At 45.1% G+C, this 13927-nt stretch overlaps 1 pseudogene; it reads right to left on the reverse strand.

Annotated features, from left to right (window-relative positions):
• Positions 1 to 2957: 2957 nt before the first annotated feature.
• On the reverse strand, positions 2958 to 3053 carry LOC114238768 (U6 spliceosomal RNA; annotated as a pseudogene).
• Positions 3054 to 13927: the final 10874 nt, after the last annotated feature.

A 13927-nucleotide genomic window follows, 5' to 3' on the forward strand; every position in this document is an offset into this window, starting at 1 on the left:
CTATTTGCATGTGAGTGTGGCTTTCGGTGGGGTCGGTAGCACTCTGTCATAGCCACTTTCTAGATCTCCCAGCTTGATGGCCTGGAGGCTGGAGACCTAGGGCAGAAGGGGGTGGGGCGCAGAGCCAGCTCTGGGGGCAGGGCAAGGACTGGTGGGCCTCTGGGTCACTAACAGCCCCAAAACGAACTAGGCGGCCTTCATCTTCTGCTCCTAATCTCTAAAATCGATTTGTCAGCCTGAGCTTCGACTCCAGTATCAACGTCGGCATCTCCCACAAGCGATCTTGCGCTTAATGTCTGCCCCCGGCAAAGCATAGACAACTGAATACAGCTTTGTGAGCCCTCCACTCACCTGGGTTAACTTACCAGCCTTCCAGATCTTCAACTCTTGGAACTGGAACAAAGTTTGATGCTCCTTTTGTTTCCAACGCAAGGCACTCAGTAGGTGCACAGCAAAAAGTGCATGATGGGTTCCTGTGTTTTTCCAGACTTAGCCTGTGAGCTGTGTGCCTTTGGGGGAAGTGACTTCACCTCTCTGAATCTCATTTCTATGATGGGAAAAATAATAGATTGTTGGGGGGATGAAATGAGATCATGGAAACACCAGCCATAACACTCCATATTTCCTTTTTCTGCTTCCATTTGCTCTGTAGCACTGATCACCATCTATCATATATTTTACTTATTTTGTTTAGTTTTTTTTTTTCTCCTCCCACTAGGATGTCAACTCTGCAAGGCAGGGATTTTATTCTGTTTTGTTTGCCTCTGTACCCCCAGCCTCTCAAACAGAGCTTGGCATGTTGTAAGTTTTCAGTAAATATTTGTTGAATAAATGAATGGATGGATATAAAGTGATTAGTACTCAATAAGTGCCCCATAATGGTAGCTATCGTAGTTTACCATTCTGATTAAGAACTCAGTCTCTGGGATCTAATTGAAAGCAGCGTAATTAGGACAGGGGAAGTATAACATTGTGATAGGAAGTTAGGCACTCTGGCTGAGAAATCCTGTCTACACCATTTACTAGCTGTGTGATCTGGAACAAGTAACTTCACCTTCCTAAGGCTCAGTTTCCTCGTCTGTAAAATGGAGGTAATAATACTACCTCCCTGGTAGGATGTGAGGATAGAATGAGATGGTAAATGCAAAGCACTTAGTAGAGTGCCTGGCACATAATAAGTGCTCAATAAACAATGGTCATCATTACTCATTATAGTAACACTCAGACTAGGGGTAACTTCTGAGCCAATTAAACAGTTTTAAGTGCTTAGCTCTAAGCACTTAAAATAGGTAAGGGTCCAGCAAGCTCAATTAATGTCTGTTAAACTTTATCCGTGAGTTCCTCAAGGAATGGGATTTTGTTTACATTGTCATGATCTTGGCCCCCAGTAGATGCTAATTAATGTTAAAACATGTTGGAAAAATTACACACTGAGCTCGATGAGTGAGAACATAGAATAGCTATTAGAATAATAATATCAATTGCCTACTATGTGCCAGGCATGGTGTTGGGTGCTAGAGATATGGCAACGAGCTGAAACAAACATGGTGGTCATGACTTTCAGGCTAGTGAAACTTAGCAGAGGGGAGACTTTGTACCAACAGTTGCACAGATAGAACACTGCAACAGATCAGTGAATCACAGCAGAGAAGTATATGAGGCTACGAGATATATAATATGGGCAGGGCGAGGAGGGGGTTGACCCAGGCTGGGATTGAGGAGGAAGTCAAGGAGCTGTTCCAAGGAAGTGAGGCACAGAGCTGAGCTCTGAGGAGTTAAGCTGAGTGTGGGGGAAGTGTTCTCAGCAGAAAAAACATCAGATGCAAAGGCCTCATGATGGGGGAGCACATACAGTAAAGGAACTGAAAAAAGGCCCATATGACCCAAATGTAGTGAGCTGCTGGTGGGGGTTAGGGACGAAATAAACTGGAAAAAAAAGTAGGAACTTTAAGAACTAATTGGGCAGTATCTGATAAAGCTGAAGGAACATGCAGCCTATGATCCTGCAGTTCTGTGCTAGGAACCTTCTAGAGAAACAGACACAAGTGCACCAGGAAGCATGAACAATAATGGTATCCCCAGCTGCATTGTATGCAATCTCAGAAAACTTGGAACAACTCAAATGTTCATCGGCAGGGTAGTGGACACATTACAGATATGTCTTTCTTGGGTTCCCCAGAAAGCAGAGTCTGAATCAAAAGTTTGCATTATACTTTATTGGGAAGTGCAGTCCAAGGAAACAAGAGTGCAGAAAAGGGGGAGTGAGGCAGGGAAAGCGGGTGATTCAATGAGAGTACGGAGAAGAGGCCATACTTACTATGGCAACTTAGGACAGTCCTGGGGAGAGGAAGAAGGGAGAAGAATTATCTACTGGCTCCTGATCAAAGGTTTGCCCCATGGGGTGTAAACTTCCTTCTTCTTCAGCATTACCCACATGTGAGCACCTAGGCAGTCACTCAGTGTCACACAGGGAAGCCCAGATGGAGGCCATTTGGTCAGAGCCCACGCAGAATCAGTCAACATAGTAATTAATGGTTAGGATGAAACAAGTGGCCAAAGGAAATCACCTGAGAGGGGAGGCGGAGAGGCTCTGAAGAAGCCTGTGACAGGTACCTTGTAAGATGGAATACTGCACAGCAGTGAAAAAGAATGACCTAGAGCTCCCTGGGTCTACAAGATGACTCTGACCAAAAATTGTTGAACTGGAAGGCAAGTTGCAGAAGTAGGCACACCGTAAAGTTTATATAAAGTTCAAAAACAGGCCAAAGTAAACAGTGTATATAGAAAAGCAATGTTACAGTAAAGGATAAATCCAAAACCGAGGATAGTAGTTACTTCTGGGGAGTGAAGAGGAGGAGATTGGGATGGGGCGATGGAGAATTTCAATGAGAAATGCTGGTAATGTTAGGGTTTTTCTTGTTACTATTGTTCTTTTTTCTTTTTCTTTCTTTTTTTTTTTTTTAGTGGAACACTTCACAAATATGCATGTCATCCTTGTGTAGTGGCCATGCCAACCTTTGTATTGTTCCAATTTTAGTAGACTGAGGTGAGCACTTTTTTTTTAATTGTGGCAAAATACGTATAACATAGGATTTATCATTTAACCATTTTTAAGTGTACAGTTCAGTACCATTAAGTACATTCACATTGTTGTGCAACTGTCACCACCATCCAACTCTAGAACTTTTTCATTATCCTTGTCTTAGTTAACTTGGGCCAGTATAACAAAATTCCATAGACTGAGTGGCGTAAACAACAGACATTTATTTCTCACAGTTCTGGAGGCTGGGACGTCCAAGGTCAAGGTGCCAGCAGATTCATTTCCCGGTGAGGACTCACTTCTAGGTTAGTAGGCAGCTGCCTTCTCCCTGTGTGCTCATGGAGCCTTTCCTCGGTATGTGTGTGGAAAGGGACCTTTCTCTCTCTCCTCCTCTTATAGGGGCAGTAATCCCATCATAAGGATCCTGCTCCCGTGACCTAATCTAAACCTAATCACCTTCCAAACATTCTATCACACTGGGGGTTAGGGCTTCAACATAAGAGTTTCGGGAGGGGCTTCCCTGGTGGCGCAGTGGTTAGGAATCTGCCTGCCAGTGCAGGGGACACAGGTTCGAGCCCTGCTCCAGGAGGATCCCACATGACATGAAGCAACTAAGCCCGTGCGCCACAAGTACTGAGCCTGCGCTCTAGAGCCCACAAGCTACAACTACTGAAGCCCGCGTGCCTAGAGCCTGTGCTCCACAACAGGAGAGGCCACCACAATGAGAAGCCCGCGCACTGCAATGAGGGGTAGCCCCCGCTCGCCGCAACTAGAGAAAGCCCTTGTGCAGCAACGAAGACCCAACGCAGCTATAAATAAATAAATTTATTTTTAAAAAAAGAGTTTCGGGAGGAAATAGACATTCAGCCCAAACAATCCCAAACAGAAACTCTACACCTAATGAGTAAATAACTCTCCCCAAATCCCCGTCCACCCAGCTTCTGGAAGCTACCATTCTGTTTTCCATTTCTATGAACTTGACTACTCTGGGTACCTCACATAAGTGGAATCACACCATATTTGTCCTTTTGTGACTGGCTTATTTCACTGAGCACAATGTCTTCAAGATTCATCCATATTGTAGCATGTGTCAGAATTTCCTTCTTTTTTAAGACTGAATAATATTCCATGGTATGTATATAGCACATTGTTTTTCCATTCATCCACTGATGGACATTTGGATTGTTTCTACCTTTTGGCTATTGTGAATAATGCTGCTGTGAAAGTGGTAAAGTTTTGTTTCTTAAATTGATAACAATAATATATTATTATTTTAAACCATATATATGTTTATTTCCTATTTTTTTTAAGCTTAGAACTGCATAGTATTCTTCTTTATTTTTTTACTTGCTCACAGTGGCACAATCTTTATTACTTTCCATGGCAGTAACTCCAAAAAGTAATTTCACGACTTCATTTTACTATGACAAACTCCATATTAGCCATTTCTTATCAAAACAATTGGTACATTATTAAAATTATCTTTGTAAATATTCAAACGAACTGATCATTAACTGTAAGACCCCAATAAAAGACAATGAGCAAGTAGTGAATTTTTAAATTATTATTAAAAAAGAAGGGAAGGATGCTGGTGATGGTGACATAGCAGTGGGAATGTACTTTATGACACAGAACTGTACACTTTAAAATGGTTAAAATGGTAAATTTTACGTTATGTATATTTTACCACTATTTTTTAAAAAAAGAAGAACGGAAGGAGGGAAGGAAAGTGTCAGATCAGGCAAAGTCTTGTGACTATGGTGAGGATTTGTTTTGTTCTGGTTTTTGGCCGCACTGCATGGCTTGTGGGATCTTCCCCGACCGGGGATTGAACCCAGGCCACCGCAGTGAAAGCCTGGAATCCTAACTACTAGGTCACCAGGGAAATCCCTTATGGTGAGTATTTGAATCTTTAACAATTTCTATGCATTGCCTGAATTTTTATAAGAATAGATTATATAGAAGTCCAGGCAAGGTGTTACACCAAGGAAGGAGACCAAATCCTTCACTGATGGCTGGAAAAGTCAGGCCAAATGGGAGGGTGGGTAGCCTGTCAGAGGCTCCCAGCTCACTGCCAGCAGCACCAGGGTTAGGACTGAGCTGCTGCCCTCTTGCCCGGGGTATGAATGAAGGAACAACTGCCAGTAGGGGATCAGCAGTAATCAGACAACAGGCATTGCCTGAGCACGTGCTACAGGCAAGATCCTTCCTGGGTGCCCAGGGGATGGAGAGGCAGGTGAATGAAAGGTGAGTCTACCTGACCTTCAAAAAGCTAGTTCCCAGGTGAGAAGATAAGACTGGGAAAGGTACCTGCCAGTACAAGGTGATAAGGGGCCCCTCTGCACTCTGAACACACCCATGTTATAGGCTTATCTTTGTGTGTTAGAGTTATTTATTTACAGGCCATTTTAGCAGGAAGACTGGGGACTCCTTGAGGGTATTCATTGATTCAGACATTTATTTAACTACTGTGTACCCAGGCACTAATTTGGGGCAGGTGGTATACAGTAGAGGCTTATTAAATGTACATTGCCTAGCATTCAGTCGGCACTCAAATGCTCCTAGAATTGAATAAATAATGCATGAATAAGTAACTTGCACCAGCCCTGGCACACAGTAGGTGTTCAATAAATGTTGAATTGCATAAAGGAAAGACTAGCACAGGGCCTGGCACACAGGAAGTACCCTCTTGCCTTTCTCACCTACCTCCATCCTGAGCCTGAATCCTGGACACTGAAGCCCTGAGACCAAATTGGACGTCCAGACCATCATCATCATCCATTCATCCATCCATCCATCCATCCATTCAAAAAACATTTATCAAGGATACTGTGTACCAGTCACTGGGGATACAGCAGTGACCAAGGCAAGAAAGGGTTTTTCTCTCTCATTTGCTCACATTCTAATGGAAAAGGCAATAAATAAGTAAACAAATTAAAAACAACAACAAAACAGTAACATTAAGTGCTTATATTGACATTAAGTATACCTAGGTGATATGAGAGACAGCAGGGAGCGGTGGGTGAAATCAGGGAAAGACCTCTCTGAGAAGTCTCTTTAGACTTGCGCTAAAGTCTAAAAGGGAAGAAGTGGCCAGCCTTGTGAAGATCTGGGGGGAAAGCAATCAGGCAGAGGGAACAGCATGTGCAGAGACCTCGAGACAAGAGTAGACTTGGCTGTGGGAAGAACTGTGAGAAGCAAGTAAGCTAAAAGGGGTGGGGTGGGGCAGAGCATGGTGTTGGAGCAGTAGGAAGGCACTAGATCAGATGAAGCTTTTTCATACCTCTTCTCAAGGGTAAGGAGCTTGGGTTTTATTCTAACTCAGATGCAAAGCCATTGGCGGGCTTTAAGCAGGTGTGGTAGGCTGAATAATGACCCACGAAGACATCCACGTCCTAATCCCTGGAACCTGGGCATACGTTACCGCGTACGGCAGAAGGGGCTTTGCAGATGTGATCAAGTCAAGAATCTTGAGGGACTTCCCCTGGTGGTACGGTGGTTAAGAATCCACGCTTCCGGGCTTCCCTGGTGGCGCAGTGGTTGAGAGTCCGCCTGCCAATGCAGGGAACACGGGTTCGAGCCCTGGCCTGGGAAGATCCCACATGCCGCGGAGCAACTAGGCCCGTGAGCCACAGCTACTGAGCCTGCGCGTCTGGAGCCTGTGCTCCGCAACAAGAGAGGCCGCGACAGTGAGTAGGCCCACGCGCCGTGATGAAGAGTGGCCCCCGCTCGCCACAACTAGAGAAAGCCCTCGCACAGAAACGAAGACCCAACACAGCCATAAATAAATGAATGAATAAATAAATAAATAAATAAATAAATAAAAATTATAAAAAAAAAAAGAATCCACGCTTCCACTGCAGAGGGCACAGGTTCAGTCCCTCGTTGGGCAGCTAAGATCCCGCATGCCGTGTAGCAAGAAGGGGGGAGCTTGAGATGGAGAGATTATCCTGAATTATCCTAATGAGCCTAATGTAAACATGAGGGTCCTTATAAGAAGTAGACAGGAGGGCTCAAGAGAGGAGATATGACAACAAAAGCAGAGATTGGACTAATACGCTTTGAAGAAGGAGGAAGGGGTCACAAGGCAAGGAGTACAGAAGCTGAAAAAGGCAAGGAAATGGACTTCTCCTCAGAGCTTCCAGAAGGAACCAGCCCTGTCATCACCTTAATCTTAGCTCCTTATGATTCATTTTGGACTTCTGACCTCCAGAAGTGTAGGAGAATACATTTGTACTGTTTTTAAGTCACCAAATTTGTGTAGTTTGTTACAGCAGCAGTGGGAAAATAATACAACCAGAGCAGGGACAGGGTCAGATTTGTTTTAGAAAGATTTTTTTTTGGGTTGCTGTTACAGAATGGCTTTAGAAGCAGAGCTATCAGGGAGCAGGTTACTGCAGACCTCTCGGCGAGCGATGATGGTGGCCTGGATAAGATGGAAGAGGTGATGCTGATAAGAAGAGCTCAGATTGTAAGAAAATGTGACGGGCTGCAGTCGACCGGGTTTTCTGATGGATTAGATGTGGTGGAGAAAGGGCACAGTGAATGGGAAGCAAAGACTCAGGGGTGACTCCTAGGGTGATCAGAGCCCCAATTTCCTCACCTTCTCCAGGGCCTCTGGAGAGAACCGCAGAACCACATTGCACTTGACAAGCCGTTCCTGGGATGCTGGGCATTTTTATGTGATTAGGCTGGAATAGTTCTTTGGGAAATAAATGCCCTCAGTCTAAAAGGCTTTTACAAGCCAGGGCAGGGGATTAAAGGCGGCCAGGCTGAGGAGAAATTCCAAGGTCAGGAGACAGCTGGGCATGGAGACTTTTAATCTAAACCTTAAACGTTTTTATTTTTCACTCCCTGAACCCAGGGTGTCACTTTAAATACGTGTTTGGCAACATCTGCTGTTCTATTTTTCTTTTTAATTATACAAAGAGAGATCCTGGAAACAGCTCAGCCCCAGGCCGGGGGAGGTAAAAAAAATTTGGCAGCAGTTGGATGCAGAGACACCAACTTAAAATCTAGCGGACTGAAGTCCTTTTGAAGGAGTGTGGAGACTACCCTGAACTTGGTGTGGTGAGCCCTGACTCAGGGTTTCTAAAAGGAGAATGACAGTCACCAGCTTAGAACAGAAAGAGGACAGATGGGCACGTCTGCAAGATAAAAATATCACTAGCACCAGCACTGCTCCAGCACCTTGAGTTTATTCCCAGGCCTCTGTCCTCTTCTTTCCTTTCATCCTCTGAGCAGAAAACAGCTAACTAGATGATTCATTCACATTTACAGGGTACTCCCTACTATATGCCAGGCACCAGGTTCAACTGTTTCTCCGTGTTATCTTGTTTTATGCAGTCAGCTATTCTGTGAGTAGATACTCATAGATATCATTATCCCCATTTTCTAGATGGGGGATCTGAGGCTTAGAGAGATTAAATATAACTCCAGCTCCGCAGTGTCGGACCTGGTCTTGTTTGCCCTCAAATCCATTCCTTGCCCTTCCTCTGTTTAGCTCTGTATCACAGGGAGGCCAACCTCTGCAGGCTGCCAAATCAACTGACTTCCTGTATAGATTGACCAATGGGAGTCAGTGATAGGAGCCTGGTGGGCGGGAGGAAGGGAGAAGCCTGGGTATTTCTCCCTCTCTCTGCCTCAGGTAATATTTCCAGTAGCAGCTACAGTTCCTATGTCTCCACCTCCCACCAGACAGGCCCACTGTGGGTCCACCTTCTGTCTGGTGACCTCAATCCTTCCTGGTTACCAGAAACACCACCTCCTCCCTTGGTCCCTCCAATCCCAGGGGTGGTACTGGCCTTCCTGCTGTTGCTAATCTGTAGGTTCTTTACCCTCCCTCCCCTGTTTGCCTGCTTCCATGGTTCTTCCATTACCTAGGAAGCAATTCTTTGCATAAATTCCCCTATTCTAGTATCTGTTTTTCCTGGTTGGATTCTCACTGATTTTCTGCCTTTCGTGAATACTCACAGATTAGCCAATTCATCAGGTTCGGAATGAAACAATTCCCTCTCCTTGAGCACAGCACATCCCACAAAAGGGAAAAGAGTAACCACCGTTTACCGAGCATTGTGCTCATTGCCAGACAAATGTTCTTTTGTGGAACAGTCATAGCAGCCCTTTCTGCCAAACCCCATTAATTACTATTCCCATTTGACAGGTGGGGCTCACAGAGGTTGGGTTGCTTGCCCAAAGTGGTACAGTTATAAACTGACAAAGCTGGGATTCTCATCGAGGAGCTCCTAGCTCCAAAATCTGCTTGTCTTTTTCTAATCTCTGCTGACATCTTGAACATACTTGCAGCTCCCTGATAAACCTATTAGAACTCAAGTCCCTTGGCTGACTGAAGATTCCACCTCAACTTACTCTAGGGTATGTATATGAGCTTCCTAGGGCTGCTGTAACAAAGTACCACAAACTGGCTGGCCAAGAACACCAGTAATTTATTGTCTCACGCTTTGGGAGGCCAGAAGTCTGAAATCAAGGTATCAGCAGGGCCATGGTCCCTCTGAAGTCTCCATGGAAAGATCTGACCCAGGCCTCTCTCCCAGCTTCTGGAAGCCTCAGGCACTCCTTGGCTTGTGGATGGCCATATTCTCCCTGTGTCTCTTCATATCGTCTTCTCTCTGGGCCTGCCTGTGTGTCCAAATCTCCCCTTTTTATAAGCACACTAGTCATATTGGATTTGGGTTCACTGTAATGACCTAATTTTAACTTGGTTACCTCTCTAAAGACCCTGTTTCCAAATAAGATCACGCTCCGAGGTACTGGGGGGGACACAATTTAACTCATAACAGTCCTTCTTGACCCAGGTGCTCAGTCTCTACAGTGTGACCTAGTTGGTCCTATTTTTCTTTTTTTTTTCTTGGTGGCTCTGCGCAGCTTGGGGGATCTTAGTTCCCTGACCAGGGATTGAACCCAGGCCCATCGCAGTGAAAGCACCGAGTCCTAACCACTGGACTGCCAGGGAATTCCCGGACCTGTTTTTGTAATGGAGGATGCTAGATTTCCAGGAAGACCCCACCCCTTTAAGAGATGCAGTGATTCCCAAGTCATGTATGTATTCCAAAATTTATCCCAACATTTTACCCCAAAATATAGAGAGAGATGTAAAGTACCTAGTATAGCCAAACCAATTTGGAAAAGGAGGACAAAGTTGAAAGACTTAACCTACTTGACTTCAACACATTTTAAAGCTAGAGTAATCAAGAAAGTATATATTGGCATATTAGCAAATAGAGCAATGGAATAGAATAGAGAATCCAGAAACAGACCCTCAAGTATTGTCACTTGATTTTTGACAGAATGATCCATGCATTTCAATGGGGAAACTTTACTCCACTCAAAAATCAGTTTGAGATGGATCGTAGACATAAACATACAAGTGAAAACTCTAAAGCTTTTTACTTTTTAAAACTTTTTTTTAAATTATTTATTTATTTATTTGGCTGTGCAGGGTCTTAGTTGCGGCATGCATGCATGTGGGATCTAGGGCATGCGGGATCTAGTTCCCTGACTAGGCATTGATCCCGGGTCCCCTGCATTGGGAGCGCAGAGTCTGAACTGCTGGACCACCAGGGAGGTCCTTCTAAAGCTTTTTAAAAATCTACGTTTTAAAATTTTAAAACATAGGTGAATATCTCCCTGACCTTGGGGTTGGCAAAGATTTCTTAGCCAGGACAGAAAAAGCACTAACCATAAAAGGCATGAGCACAGACACACAGTCCGAGCAATGGCTTCTGACCAGGGAGAAGAGTGAGCCCTAAAAACCCAGGGCCTGGGGAGCAGGGAGGCAGGGCAGGGGTTCCCCTGGAATGGTCTCTGAGCTTCAGACACAGAGAATCATTTTGAAATCAACACAAACCCTAATTCTGAATCTTGTAACCAGTCCCCTGCTTCCATCACCCAATTCTTTGACTCTGAAAGCCCTTGGATCACTCACTAATGCTGCCTTCCAGATGTCCTGTGGAGGTGGCACCAGGGCTGGGCAGCAGAGGGATTTCACACATTCTGTGTGACACATAGAAGGAGTCACAGGGAGGCCTATACCAGCTCCACAGAAGGAGAACTTTTGAACTGTTAGAAATAACTGGTACAGAAGGAGGGCACTTCCCATCACCAGAGGCATACAAGCACTGGTCTATAAAGGCACGCGCTTAAGAAATGATGCCTCTGGACTTCCTGGTGGCGCAGTGGTTAAGAATCCGCCTGCCAATGCAGGGGACAGGGGTTCGAGCCCTGGTCCAGGAAGATCCCACATGCCGCAGAGCAACTAAGCCCGTGTCCCACAACTACTGAGCCTGCGCTCTAGAGCCCGCGAGCCACAACTCCTGAGCCCACACGCCCCATCTACTGAAGCCCCCGTGCTCCACAACAAGAGAAGCCACCACAGTGAGAAGCCCGCGCACCGCAGTGAAGAGTAGCCCCCGCTCGCCGCAACTAGAGAAAGCCCGCGCACAGCAACGAAGACCCAACACAGCCAAAAATAATAAATAAATATACATAAATAAGAGACGATGGGGCTTCCCTGGTGGCGCAGTGATTGAGAATCTGCCTGCCAATGCAGGGGACACGGGTTCGAGCCCTGGTCTGGGAAGATCCCACATGCCGCGGAGCAACTGGGCCCGTGAGCCACAACTACTGAGCCTGCGCGTCTGGAGCCTGTGCTCCGCAACAAGAGAGGCCACGATAGTGAGAGGCCCGCGCACCGCGATGAGGAGTGGCCCCCGCTTGCCGCAACTGGAGAAAGCCCTCGCACAGAAACGAAGACCCAACACAGCCAAAAATATAAATAAATAAATAAATAAATAAATAAATAAATAAAAATTAAAAAAAATAAGAGACGATGGCTCTTTTATTATTATTAATTTAGGGGTTTCAAACCTAGAGCAATCAGAGGGTAAGGCAGAGATGGGGGAAGGAAATAGAGGCAAGCAACCATGATGGGCTCTGACAGAATGCTCTCTTTTCAAACTGAAAGTGGGGAACTCTTTGAGGCCATTTTGGGCAGGAACGGGCAAGGTATTTCCTCTTTAGCTGGGCATCAGATTTACCCCTCCTAAAAATCTGCCTTGGGAAGGTGACTGGGTGTCCAGACTCAGGGTCCATGAATAGGTATTTGTAATATCTTTATTTTTGCTAAGGGTATTGGTTGCTCAGAGAGGTTAAGTAGTTTGCCCAAGGTCACACTGCAACTGAGTGGCCAAGGGAACAGCCAACCTTAACCACTGCAGAAGACTAAAAGTACTTAAAAACTAAAGCTCATCTAGTTTGGTGGTTCTCAAACTTTACCCAAAAAACTTGCTAAAACTAAACTGTTTGGGTGGGTTTTAGTAACTTGCATTTAAAAAAATAGCTCTGGAGATTCTGATGCAGGGGTAGGGGTGACTTTGGTGGTAGTTAAGCCCCAGACTCTGGAGACCCACCAACTGGGTTTAATGTCCTGTACTACTACTTACTGGCTCTCTGTGCATTTTTCTCATCTGCAAAATGGTGATATACACCTGAAGCTAACACGATATTGTAAATCGACTACACTTCAATTTTTTTAAAATGGTGATATTAATACGACAGGTTGTTGTAAGGAATTCTCGAGTTCAATATAATATATTCAATACAATAAAATAATAATAAACAACAAAATAATTTAACATACTTAATACAAGATAATATAGATATATTAACATAACAATGTATTTAATAAATGTATCAATTATTCTATTTTATTAATATATTTTATATTATATATTTCTTTATAATAAGTATATAAATTATTTACTAATAAAGAACTTGGAATAGTGCCTGTCACTCGTAAGTACTATTTAAGTGCTAAGTATTTTTTTTACCCCATGTGATGGGGAGCTTGCTACCACCCAAGGCAGCTCCTGCCGTCTTTGGTCAGCCCCAGGCTGTGCCCACTGGCTACAGTGGTGAAGCAGTTTGCAGCAGTCCCTTCAGCTGGATCTCTATACCCTCATACACAGAGTTGATTGAAAAATTCTATTTGGCTTTTTCAAATACAAACCCCAAAAGGCTGAGAGCACACACCCTCTAGCCACTAGGGGGAGCCATACATGGTGCTTGGAGGCACTGCCGGGGTGGGCCTCTGGGGTTCCCAGGCTCATTCTCCACTGGCTTGTTTGGTGTTCTTTGGGAAGGTGCTTTCTCTCTGGGGCCTCAGTTTCTGTTAAGTAGAGGCTTGGAATGGGGTGGGTGTATCTCATGGCCCCAACTAGCTCTAACAATAGTGGGGAAAAGTTATTAACCACTGGCCCTTCAGGGCTCTAGGACCCTAGAGCAGGAAACAGGAATTACTCAGATGCTCACCCCTCTCCCAAGCCACCAACCCAAGTCTTGATAGTATTTTTGTTTTTCTTTTCTTTTGCTCTGTGCACGTGGTAGGACTCAAACCGCACAGAATTAGGAGAGTGGGAGGGGCATGATGTAGGATCTGGAGAAAGGAAACCTGGCCCCATCCCCACCCCAAAGCCCCCTGCTGAACTGCCACTCCCACCTCTTTTGTTCCTCCTTAATCAGCAAATCTTTCCTCCCAGCTTCCAGGCTCTTCTCTTCCAGACCTACTAGCCTCCCTCAGGCCCCATGGGCCCTCAAAACGTTGTGTGTACCCATTTCTGAGCTGGGGGGCTCTTAGAACCAAGGACATTTCATTATCTTTTTCACTGAACCTGTTCCTATTGGGAATCTCCGGTGTGCCGTATCCTGTGAGAGGCCCTGGGTGATAAGGAAGTAATTTAAACAGAGGGGAACTTTGCTCTCAGACACTCATCTCCTGGGGGAGCCGGGGCGGGGGCGGGGCGAGGGGAGTACAGACAAACAGGTCAGTACATAAATTAAGTGATTTCAGATACTGTAGTAATCGAACTA

Source organism: Balaenoptera acutorostrata, chromosome 13, assembly GCF_949987535.1.
Source record: "Balaenoptera acutorostrata chromosome 13, mBalAcu1.1, whole genome shotgun sequence".
NCBI classification, from domain to species: Eukaryota; Metazoa; Chordata; class Mammalia; order Artiodactyla; family Balaenopteridae; genus Balaenoptera; species Balaenoptera acutorostrata.